The sequence below is a fragment of the Octopus bimaculoides genome, chromosome 12 (genome assembly GCF_046866305.1).
Source record: "Octopus bimaculoides isolate indiv1 chromosome 12, ASM4686630v1, whole genome shotgun sequence".
NCBI lineage: Eukaryota > Metazoa > Mollusca > Cephalopoda > Octopoda > Octopodidae > Octopus > Octopus bimaculoides.
Window position 1 is genome coordinate 4017318 of NC_142939.1, and position 11082 is coordinate 4028399.

General features: G+C 36.4%; 2 long non-coding RNA genes across 3 annotated transcripts in view; one reads left to right on the forward strand and one right to left on the reverse strand.

Annotated features, from left to right (window-relative positions):
- The window catches only part of LOC128249186 (uncharacterized), a 34297-nt gene extending 32311 nt beyond the window's left edge, over positions 1 to 1986 (forward strand). The window contains exon 3 of the long non-coding RNA XR_016243909.1: positions 1779 to 1986. This is a non-coding gene — a long non-coding RNA (uncharacterized LOC128249186). The remainder of the gene's footprint in view (positions 1 to 1778) is intronic.
- LOC128249185 (uncharacterized) overlaps positions 1 to 5620 on the reverse strand; it is a 178569-nt gene extending 172949 nt beyond the window's left edge. For both annotated transcript variants that reach the window (XR_008265282.1, XR_008265287.2), the window contains exons 1-2: positions 5515 to 5620; positions 5279 to 5343 (exon numbers count right to left, since the gene is read on the reverse strand). This is a non-coding gene — a long non-coding RNA (uncharacterized LOC128249185). The remainder of the gene's footprint in view (positions 1 to 5278; positions 5344 to 5514) is intronic.
- Positions 5621 to 11082: the final 5462 nt, after the last annotated feature.

An 11082-nucleotide genomic window follows, 5' to 3' on the forward strand; every position in this document is an offset into this window, starting at 1 on the left:
ATACTAGCTCGACATGGCTTAGCAGAGGTGTGCAGTTTGTTTTATACTGTTACCCAGGTCGGTTAATCGACTCCAGTGCTCAACTGGTACTTATTCTATCGACTCCGAGGGATGAGAGGTACAGTCAGCATCGGCAGGATTTGAACTCGGACGAAATACTGCTAAGCATTTCGCCAAGGCGAAATACGGTGACAGAATCTAACGATTCTGTCACTTCGCCGCCTTCGTCTTATGAAAATGATACAATATAATAGCAGATTTCTTTTACGTCACACATATATATATGAGAGAAAGGTTTTCATTCTTACAGAAACATCTGGGCAACTTCTTCACTTGTGTATTCTAAGAATATCAGGTCAACGAACGACACTGGTGACTTCCTTGTCAAGTATGTGGTGCTTGTGATTAATTTTAATAAAGTTTCGTGAAAGAATGCGATGATGACCTTTTGTTGCTTTCTTCGAGGAGTTTATTTTATTTAAAAAAATTTTTTAAATGACTCTCGAGGAGGAAATAGAGAAAAAGAGAGAAAGAGCGGTGCTGGGGTGATTGAAAAAAATTGAACCCCTATCCCCAATATTAGGCTGATAGCTTATTTATCACCTTCGAAATGATAAAAAGTAAATTTAACCACGGAAGAATTTGAACGCAGGTTGCTGAGATCCAGAACAAATATCCAATGTTCCAAATATCCGATGCTCCGATGCCTCAATAATCCCTATACCGACATCTGATTCCTGAATTTAACGTTTCAGTTACGGTAATGAATACAAACAAGCAAATCAGTAGATCGTAAGAATAAATCGATTACAACTTTGAATTATGGTTTCAGATTTTGGCACAAGGCCAGCAATTTTAGGGGCAGAAATTAGTCGATAACATCGAATCCAGTACTTGACTGCTAATTTATGTTATCGATACGGAAAGGATAAAAGGCAAAACTGACCTCAGCAGAATTTGAACTAGGATCGTAACCTGAAGAAACACTGCTGGTCATGTTTTTCGACGCACTAACAATACTGCCATCTTACCGCCTTTACAACTTTTACACTGATAATTTTTGTGTATGTATCTGTGTGGATGTATAGGCGAGTGGCCAAGGGGTTAGGGTCATGAGTTCAATTCCTGGGTTGAGAATGCGTTGTGTCTTTGAGCAAGGCACTTCTTTTTGCGTTGATCCGTTCTATTCAGTTTTAGTAATTACCAGTCAAGTGCTGGCATCCCCCTTACGTTTCCAGTTCCAAATCTGAAGGAGCTATCCTTATCCTTCTTCCACTGGGAAAACTAATAGAAGGTGATAGCAATAATATACTGGAGTCGATGAAGCAATGAAGTGTAAGATTAGAGAATCAATGAGCGTTTCTACACACACGCACACATCGTTACGTTCTGAGTTCAAATTCCGCCGAGGTCGACTTTGCCTTTCATCCTTTCGGGGTCGATAAATTAAGTACCAGTTACGCACTGGGGTCGATGTAATCGACTTAATCCCTTTGTCTGTCCTTGTTTGTCCCGTCTATGTTTAGCCCCTTGTGGGCAAAAAAAAAATATATTATTATTATTATTACTATTCAGGTGACCTGGATAATAATAATGATAATAACAACATCGAAAAATACCTTAGGAATGAGAACCCAGGTTCGAAATTTCTCCAAGACACCTGATGAAGGCTGGAGGGTATATCAGCCGAAACGTTGTGTTAACAACAAACAAGATGGGAACAATTATGCGCCAAATGTAAATAATGTAAATAATGTAAATACTGTATTATTTTATAGACCCCGAAAGATGTGAAAGGCAAATTCGACCTCGGCAGCATTTGAATTCAAGACACAAAGCCAGAAGAAATGCTGTGACGCATCTTACGTGCTTACCATTCTGCCAGCTCACCGCCTTCGCAAGTATTCTTAATTAAATACAATTATTTGTAATTTTGCCAATGATTTTAGAGAATGCCTTCAGTTGTTGTTCTAAAATTATTCCTCATCGTCTCCTTTTCTATCTCTTCATGTTATTATTATTATTATAAACATATTCGTCAGATGCTATTTAAAATGTGATTAACAAGAATTTAAATAACTATTGTTATGTTTTTCGACAGCTTGTCTATATATGCACGGATACGTATTTCTAGGTTATACTACAATATGTTTGCATGTAGACATGAATATAAATGTATGAAAATGCGGGTGATAGTGTGTGTAAAAAGGTGTATGTGTGTATGTATCTGATAACCATTTCTAGCTTCGGTTATCCACGAATTGCATAAATATATAGCTAGACACATGCACAAACGGGTGGATAGATATGTAAGTATGCTTGTATGCATGCATGCCTCTCTATCTATCTATTTGTCTGTCTGTCTGTCTGTCTGTCTGTCTGTCTATCTATCTATCTATCTATCTATCTATCTATCTATCTATCTATCTATCTACATATATGGCATAACATATGTTTCAACATAAGGTTACAGTAATTGCGAAAGTAATATATATATGTGTATATATATGTGTATATATATATGTGTATATGTGCGTATGAGTGCGTACGTATTTGTGTATATGTGTTTGTGTGTGTCTGTGTCAGTCTGTGTGTGTGTAAACCATATGCAACAGTCAGATTTTTTCAGAATATGTGTATAAGTCTATATGCGCGAGGATTGCCTGAAGGCATCAGACGTGTTATAAAATGGTGTCTGAGTTGTTTACATCGATGAGTTCATAAAAATTATACTGTTTATTAAATAATGAAGCGACGAAAATATTTTGAAACATTAACTTTGAATGTTGAAGTGACTCTAACGGTGTTTGTGTGTGTTTTAAATGGCTTATAAACACCTTCCACCATTGTTTTACAGCACACAATCTCAGATCAAGTCGCTTTCCATGCAAGTACATCTCCGTAATAATAATACATATATGTGTGTGTGTGTGTGTGTGTGTGTGTGTGTGTGTGTGTGTGTATACATATATAAATATATATATATAGCCACAAATACGTTCATACCAGCGTATATATATGCTTATACTCATTTGTGTGTGTGTGTGTATTTGTGTCTGTGTGTGTGTCTGTGTGTGGGACTGCCTTTGTATATCTTCACAACAACTACTATTTTCCGAAACAAGCCATTCAATTAATATGTTTATTGTTATCTTACGGTGTAACGTTAAATCGTTTAATATGGTGCTTGAAACGTCGGCGTTCAAAACTGGAACAGAAATGATTATTGCTTGTAGATTAAGCCTTCCTTTTATATTTGTACTTTACATTTTCATGAGACATTAATTTCTTACGCCATTTTTATTATGAGATTGTTCGTATCTTTTGAATGGGCATGAAGCCAAATAGTTTTACGAAGAATTATTCAAAGGATTTGTTTGGGGAAATGTTTCCGCACATTGTTGTATCAAGTAAGGCTGGCGTACATCTTTGAACGCACACAGACGTACATTATACAGTAGAAGAAACAACGACGTCCGGGTGATTTTCTCCAAGTGTATATATGTTTATGTGTATTTGTGTGTATGTATATATATGTATGTATATGTATGTATATATATATATATGTATATATATATATATATATATATATATATGAATAAAATATCCTTTCTGTTCATATTGTCCAATGTATCATTATTAACTTGTAAAGAAAGATCGAACCTTATAAATATAAATGTTTTTAATTTAGGCACAAACCCAGCAATTTTGAAGTTGGGAATATCGCTTACATGTACCTCAGCACGCGACGCGTATTTCATTTTGCTAACCCCGAAAAAAGATACATCCATTCGCCGAAAAAGCATCGCAGAGAAATGACAAATCCCAAAACAACATAACTGTTAAAAATTCATATGAAATATAACTAGGAATAAAATGTGAATTGATTTCGAAGAATTTAATAGGTTTTTAAAATCCTATTAAGTTCTTCCAAGATTATTTATGAGAAAAATCGACAATTGCAAAATAGTGAAACGTGAAATTACTGTAATATTTTGTTGCTATATTTGATGGATATTACTTTCATTTTTTTTTTTTAAATTTTAATTACTGTAATAATATTGTCATGACAGCAGGTTTTAGACTGGCGGGCGGAAGTGAGAGATAAATGAATTTAAATTTAAATATGGAGATGAGAAGTAAGAAGAAAGGTGACCTAGGATCTGAGAGTTGTAGAGAATCAGCTATAAGATTTGGGTAAAAATGCTGTTCGAAATCGCGAATAAATACAAAGTTCTTTTTTCCAAAATAGATTAAAATTTATTATTTTTAAGATTTCCCTATCATTTTAGATTGATCCAAAGTGTTGCTTAGTGCTCCTTTGCAATAATTATATATACATTTCCAGAATGAGAGGAATTTCTTTTGAGTAACTTATACTGAAAATTATCCCGGTTCGTCAGTGGTTTATATTACGTCATTAGGTTATATTACATAGGGGTCTGAATTATGAAAAGCAAAATAGAATCGAGTACATTTTAACGTTAAAATATTGAGCTGGAAGACTAAATATTATGAAATATATCTCAGGTTTCTCTTCGCTCTCTTTCCTTTTCGATCTCTCTCTCTCTCTCTCTCTGCTACCTTTCGACTAGTATCTTTCTGGCTAATAAAAGATAAACTAGCGTATTTCCAACATACTGGTCGAAGAACCAAAACTCCATATAAAATGCAGCAGGATTCGGAAACACAGTGACATAGTTTGAATAATTTCAATACATGTTTACTTTACATACTACATCGACTTGTGTTCTGGAAATTTAGGTAGAATTTCGAAGTGCCGCTGTAAAAGCTTCGTGCGATTATAATAATGATAATAATAATAATAATAATAATAATAATAATAATGATAATAATAATAATAATAATAATAATAATAATAATGATAATAATAATAATAGTAGCAGTAGTAGTAGTAGTGGCAAGTGTCTTCTATTATAACCTCTGACTGATCAAAGCCCTTTGAGTGGATTTGGTAGACGGAAACTGAAACAAGCCCGTCGTATATATGTATATGTGCACATTTATATATATATATATATATATATATATATATATATACGTATGTGTGTGTGTGTGAGAGAGAGAGAGAGAGCGTGTGTGTGCGTGTGTGTGTTTGTATATATGTGTGTGTGAGCGTATGTGTCTTTCCGTCTGTGTTTGTCCCCCACCACTGTTTGATAATTAGTGTTAGTTTGTTTACGCCCCCGTGATGTAGTGTTTCGGGAAAAATACACTGATCGAATAAGTAGGAGGCTTAAAAAAGACAAAGAAGTACCCGAGTCGATTCATTCCACTAAAAGTTCTTCATGGTGGTGCCCCAGCATGACCGCAGCCTACTGACTGAAACAGATAAAAGATAAAAGATTTTGGATAATATTTGTCTTTTGTATCAGACAATAATAGTCCAAATATTCAGCTTTTCTGTTTAACAATTAATTTCCCAGATTCACTCAAACACATAGAAATTCACACTTAAAAACAAAGACAATTAATACTGCTGGTTTCCCTTACCTCTGCGCACTTACCCGTTACATCACTGACAGCTTTCAACCGCTTATTTCTAGTATAAACCAGTTCATCTTTGTTTTGAATATCTAAAAGTAAAGAACAGTAAAAAAATAGCGAGTATATGATACATCATGCTAGTTTGTCTCTTGTTTTTATTTTAACTTTGACCTAAATATTATATATTACTTTCTCTCACACTCTGTATGTATATATGTATGTAGGTTGGCAGGTACGTTCATACGCACGTACGCACGTTGTACTCTATACACACACGCACACACACACACACACACACACATATATATATATATATATATATATATATATGTGTGTGTGTGTGTGTGTGTGTGTGTGTGTGTATACCTATATATGTATATGAGTTCAAATCCTGCCAAGGTCATATTTGCTTTTCATCCTTCACGTAACCACTTCAGTGATATGAACGATGTGACCAGTACTTCTCATAGCGGTAGCCGTTTCTCTCAAATGGTGGTGCGAAGATTTAAAAAGAAGTAGCGCTACAAAATGATAGCTTTGAACTCAGCAGTTAGAAATTTAAGGTTGAATGTTATGCTACATGTCCGCTAAGTTCACTGTCATCAATTCACCGCAGGGTCTCCATTACTTATGTTTCTTTCCATTTTTTTTTTCAATTAAGTAGTGAGAGGGATATATTGTCTTGGTAAACTTTCCTCGTGGTGGACTTTCCTCGCGGTGAATTGATGGTGGTGAACTTATATGTAATCGTGCTAATAGAATCTAGTAGAATGTGCGATCTTGTTGAAATAGAAGGCCAGAAATTGCGGCTGGTGGAGTCGCAGAAATCTTGCAACAACCACGTCTGACTTTTCCTTGGAATATGGCAAGAAGACGAATTTTACTGTCACATCTATTGTCAATATTTATGTTCTCTAACACCATTGACTGTTTGCCTATACATCAAGATGTTCCTGGAAAAAAAAAAAATAGACATGAAAACATCATCAAATTGGCCCAATCTTCCATTTCGAAAGCCTCCAGCTGGGTCAGGTTGGTCGGTTTCCTAGCTATCACTCTGATCTTCAAGTCACGCCACAAGTTCTCGGCCATTCTAGGACGTTGTCATCATTGTCCCTGAACCATTTCTTCACTACCTTGGCGGTATATTTCGGATTATTGTTCTGCTGGTCCTTCCAGGTGTGGCTGAGTTGGAGTTTCTCAGGAGATTGATTCACGTTTTCATTTAGGACCTCTAGCAAATACCAAATGAGCCTCCAGATGTTTCTTCCTGAACAGCGGCGCCTTCCTAGGCCTACGTCCATTGAGACCTCCTCTGTGCAAGACTTGCTCAATGATGGACCGTAATACCTTCGTCACTTCCTGGTCAAGCGTTTCATTTAGGGGCTCGGTTGTGGTCCGGGGGTAGCTGTTGATCTCACGGTAAATTTTCCTGGCTAATTTGGGAGACACTTCACGCTTCCTGCCACGCCCACTAAGGCTTTTTACAGTGTTGAACCTCTTGTGCTTCTTAATTGTGCTCTGGACGGTTGCCACATAGTCATCATATTGCTTTCAAATGACCTTGTGACGCTTTCCTTCACTGTGGGCTCGCACGAGAAGTTGACGTGGCTCCTCGCTTGATGATCAGAAACAGAGAATGACCAGAACATATTTTCTCTATTTATACCTGACCTAGCTCGTGGCTTTCGCCAAGGAGGAGTGGGCCAACATCCCACAGGAGACATGCAGGAAGCTTGTGAACACGTACAAGAATCGTCTAGAAGCAATCATAAAAGAGAAAGGATAAGTTATTGATTATTAAAAAGAGGTATAGAACTCATTAAACCTAGGATATGAATAATTTTGAACATGGCAATGTTTGAAAATCCATGAATAAAATTAGCCCAGAAAGGAAAATTTTGTTGAATAGGGTATTGTTATTCTTTCAGTTGTTCGTCACGTATAACTCGCAAACAAGCTTGACAAAATGCATTCATTTCATCACAAAAAATTCCCAAACTTAACAAAGGTTAGGAAGAATTTTGAGGACGACTATATGTATATATATATATATATATGTGTGTGTGTGTGTGTGTGTGTGTGTGTGTGTGTGTGTGTGTGTGTGTGTGTGTGTGTGTGTGTGTGTGTATTTGTGTGTGTGTGTGTGTGTGAATGTCGAAAAAGGAGTAGGAAAGATAACTAAAGACTACACATTTGGATCGTATTACCCCACCCCGCACACACACACACACACACACACACACACACACACACACATATATATATAGGTTCAAAAAAACAATAACAAAAAAACAACAAAGTGAGGACGTGATATGGATAGAGAGATAACTATATCAGATAGACACATAAATAGACAGATAGATAGATAGACAGACAGACAGACAGACAGGCAGACAGATAGATAGATAGATAGATAGATAGATAGATAGATAGATAGGTTGATAAATAGAAAGATAGATAAATAGATAGATAAATAGATAGATAGAAAGATAGATAGATTCCTATGACTTGTGTACGTGACAAAATCTCATCTAAATTGATAAACAAACATAATTCTCTGTTTTTATGGCTTTTTCCCTTTCTCTTTCTTGTTCACTTTCTGCTTATTTTCGTCATTCTTTTCTGACACGTATATAAACATCCACATCCACACATACATATAAGTATACACATATATATATATATATATATATATATATATATATATATATACATATAAACATATGTAGATAGATAAATAGATCTACATATATATATATATATATATATATATATATATATATATATATATATATATATATATATATACATATATATACATATGCATATATACATACACACATATATACGCGCACACACACACACACACACTAACGCACATACACGCGTATATATTTTCCTATACATAGCACATTATAAGCTTCTAGCCTGTAGCTCGTGTGTGTGTGCGTGTGTGCGCGCACGTGTGTGTCTATGTACGTGTACGTGTGTGTCTATGTACGCACGTGTGTGTCTATGTACGCATGTGCATAGGTTTCTCGCGCATTGCGTGTATTATCACAATAAGAATGCAAGTTGTATCCTTTAGCAATTTAGGTCAAGGAGAAGCGTTTCATAACTAGAGCAACGATTGTTCATTATTTGTAAACATTACCACGTGGTCTGGCTGTATGTTTCTTTTCTGACCCAGTTTTAATGATTGGTTAAGGTTAATTACCAGTAAAGGCTGTTTTACTCAAAGTACTTTAGTTAACGTCTTGTTTAACACTGTTCTTTTTGTTCGCTCATGTGCATATATCTGTCTGTGTACGTGCTTGTGTGCGTATGTGTTTGTGTGTGTGGTGTGTGTGGTGTGGTGTGTGTGGTGTGTGTGTGTATGTGTGTGAAAGAACAAAAGGTTTAAAATGTACAAACACACACACATACACGTCCATATAAACGTATATATGATCAAATGAAAATCAAAGCGTATATATATTTACATATATATTTACATATATATGTAAAAATATGTGTAAATCATAGGAGTGACTGTCTGACAAGAAGCTTGTTTCGCAACCACATCGTTCTGGGTTCAGTTCCATCGCGTGGCACGTTGGGCAAGCCGCTTCTGCTAAAGCCTCGGGCAAATGTCTTCTACTATAGCCTCGGGCCGACCAAAGCCTTGTGAGTGGATTTGGTAGACGGAAACTGAAAGAAACCCATCATATATATATGTATATATGTATGTATATATATATATATATATATATATATATATATATATATATATATATATATATATATGTGTGTGTGTGTGTGTGTGTGTGTGTGTGTGTGTGTGTGTGTGTATGTGTGTGTGTGTGTGTGTGCGTGTGTTCCTCTAGCATATATATGTATATATACATACACATAACTATTCACACACAAACTTTATTCTGCCACTTATAAGGAACCTACACAAGTAACACCCTAAACTTTAGCCACCGGTCTGAATACAAAAGTCTCCTGTCCCCCCTGTCACCACACAGATTAAATTCGGACTGCCTTGATTATAACTAAAGATGTTCACTCAACCGTGTTGGCCTTCATTTTAGGTGCAAGATATACTGCAGGTACTTCATAACACCACGATGGCAAATTTTGTCGATTTCCGAGAGAAGTCGCAACTAGTTACTTTTAAACTCTTCTTTGATCAATTAGATCAGATGTCAGTTAGTTGGAAAGCAACAATGCAGTTACTAAAAAGAAGGGTTGAAATTAACGCTTGTAAAATTTCACAGCCGCAGTATCACTCCTTTATCGCCAGCCGATGAACATCCCAGCTCACTCTCGTGATTCGACATGTTTCACTGAGTTGTCTAAATGACACGGAGTCTTATCTCGCAGAAGATTTCTCACTCCCTCTTATTTAACTCAGACTAAAGCAGAGAAATGACTGAAGGGACAGACAGATTTCATTACCGGAATCCACTTAGAAGTGTTGGTAAAGCATTGACATTTATGAGAAGGTTGCCAACACAACGAGAGATAACAGATCTTGTGATTTTGAATAGGTTGCTTTTTAAATTACTTATTGCATCATTTCACATAACTGTAGGAAATATATGTCAAGCTTTCCGATGAAAGTTCATTGTGAGAGACTTCATTTGCTTAACGTTGTAGGAATCAGGTATGAGCTTCCATCTTAATGATCTTTATGAAAGGTTACATTCATAATTTATTTAAATCGTTGTTATTGTTCTAGCGTTATGGCCATCCATTGTTAGCAATGCCAACGCTACTAAATAAGTTATGTTTCTTCCTTTGTTCAAAGGCTTCTGGATGTCTCGTGGACACCTGCATCTGCATCTGAAAAAGTGTTTCCCAAAGTAAATGATCACCGAGGAGCATTTACAGCATGGAAGACCAACAGTTGTCCTAGCAAACAGCTTGCCTCTCTAAGCTATTGTAGTTACCTATGATATATGAAAAAGAAAAACATGTTTTGATACTGTTTGCGGCCGATATTGTTGCAAACATTGCCATCATAACACTAAGTGCCGGAATTGATGCTGAAAAGCATTCACTCCGACGCTCTCATAATTCCTTTCCTACTCATGGCACAAGGCCCGAAATTTCGGGGGAAGGGGCCAGTCGATTAGATCGACCGCAGTACGCAACTGATACTTAATTTATGAACCCCGAAAGGATGATATGCAAAATCGACCATGGCGGAATTTGAACTCAGAATGTAAAGACGGACGAAATACCGCTAAGCATTTCACCCAGCGTGCTAACGTTTCTTATTTCTTTATTGCCCACAGGGAGCTAAACATAGAGGGGACAAACAAGGACATACAAACGGATTAAGACGATTATATCGACCCCAGTGCGTAACTAGTACTTATCTAATCGACCCCGAAAGGATGAAAGGCAAAGTCGACCTCGGTGGAATTTGAACTCGGAACATAGCGGCAGACGAAATATCGCTAAGCATTTCGCCCGGCGTGCTAACGTTTCTGCCAGCTCACCGCCTTTAAAAAAGCATGAATGCATTTCCATATTCTTTTCTACTCTAGGCACAAGATCCGAAATTTTGGGGAGGGGGCT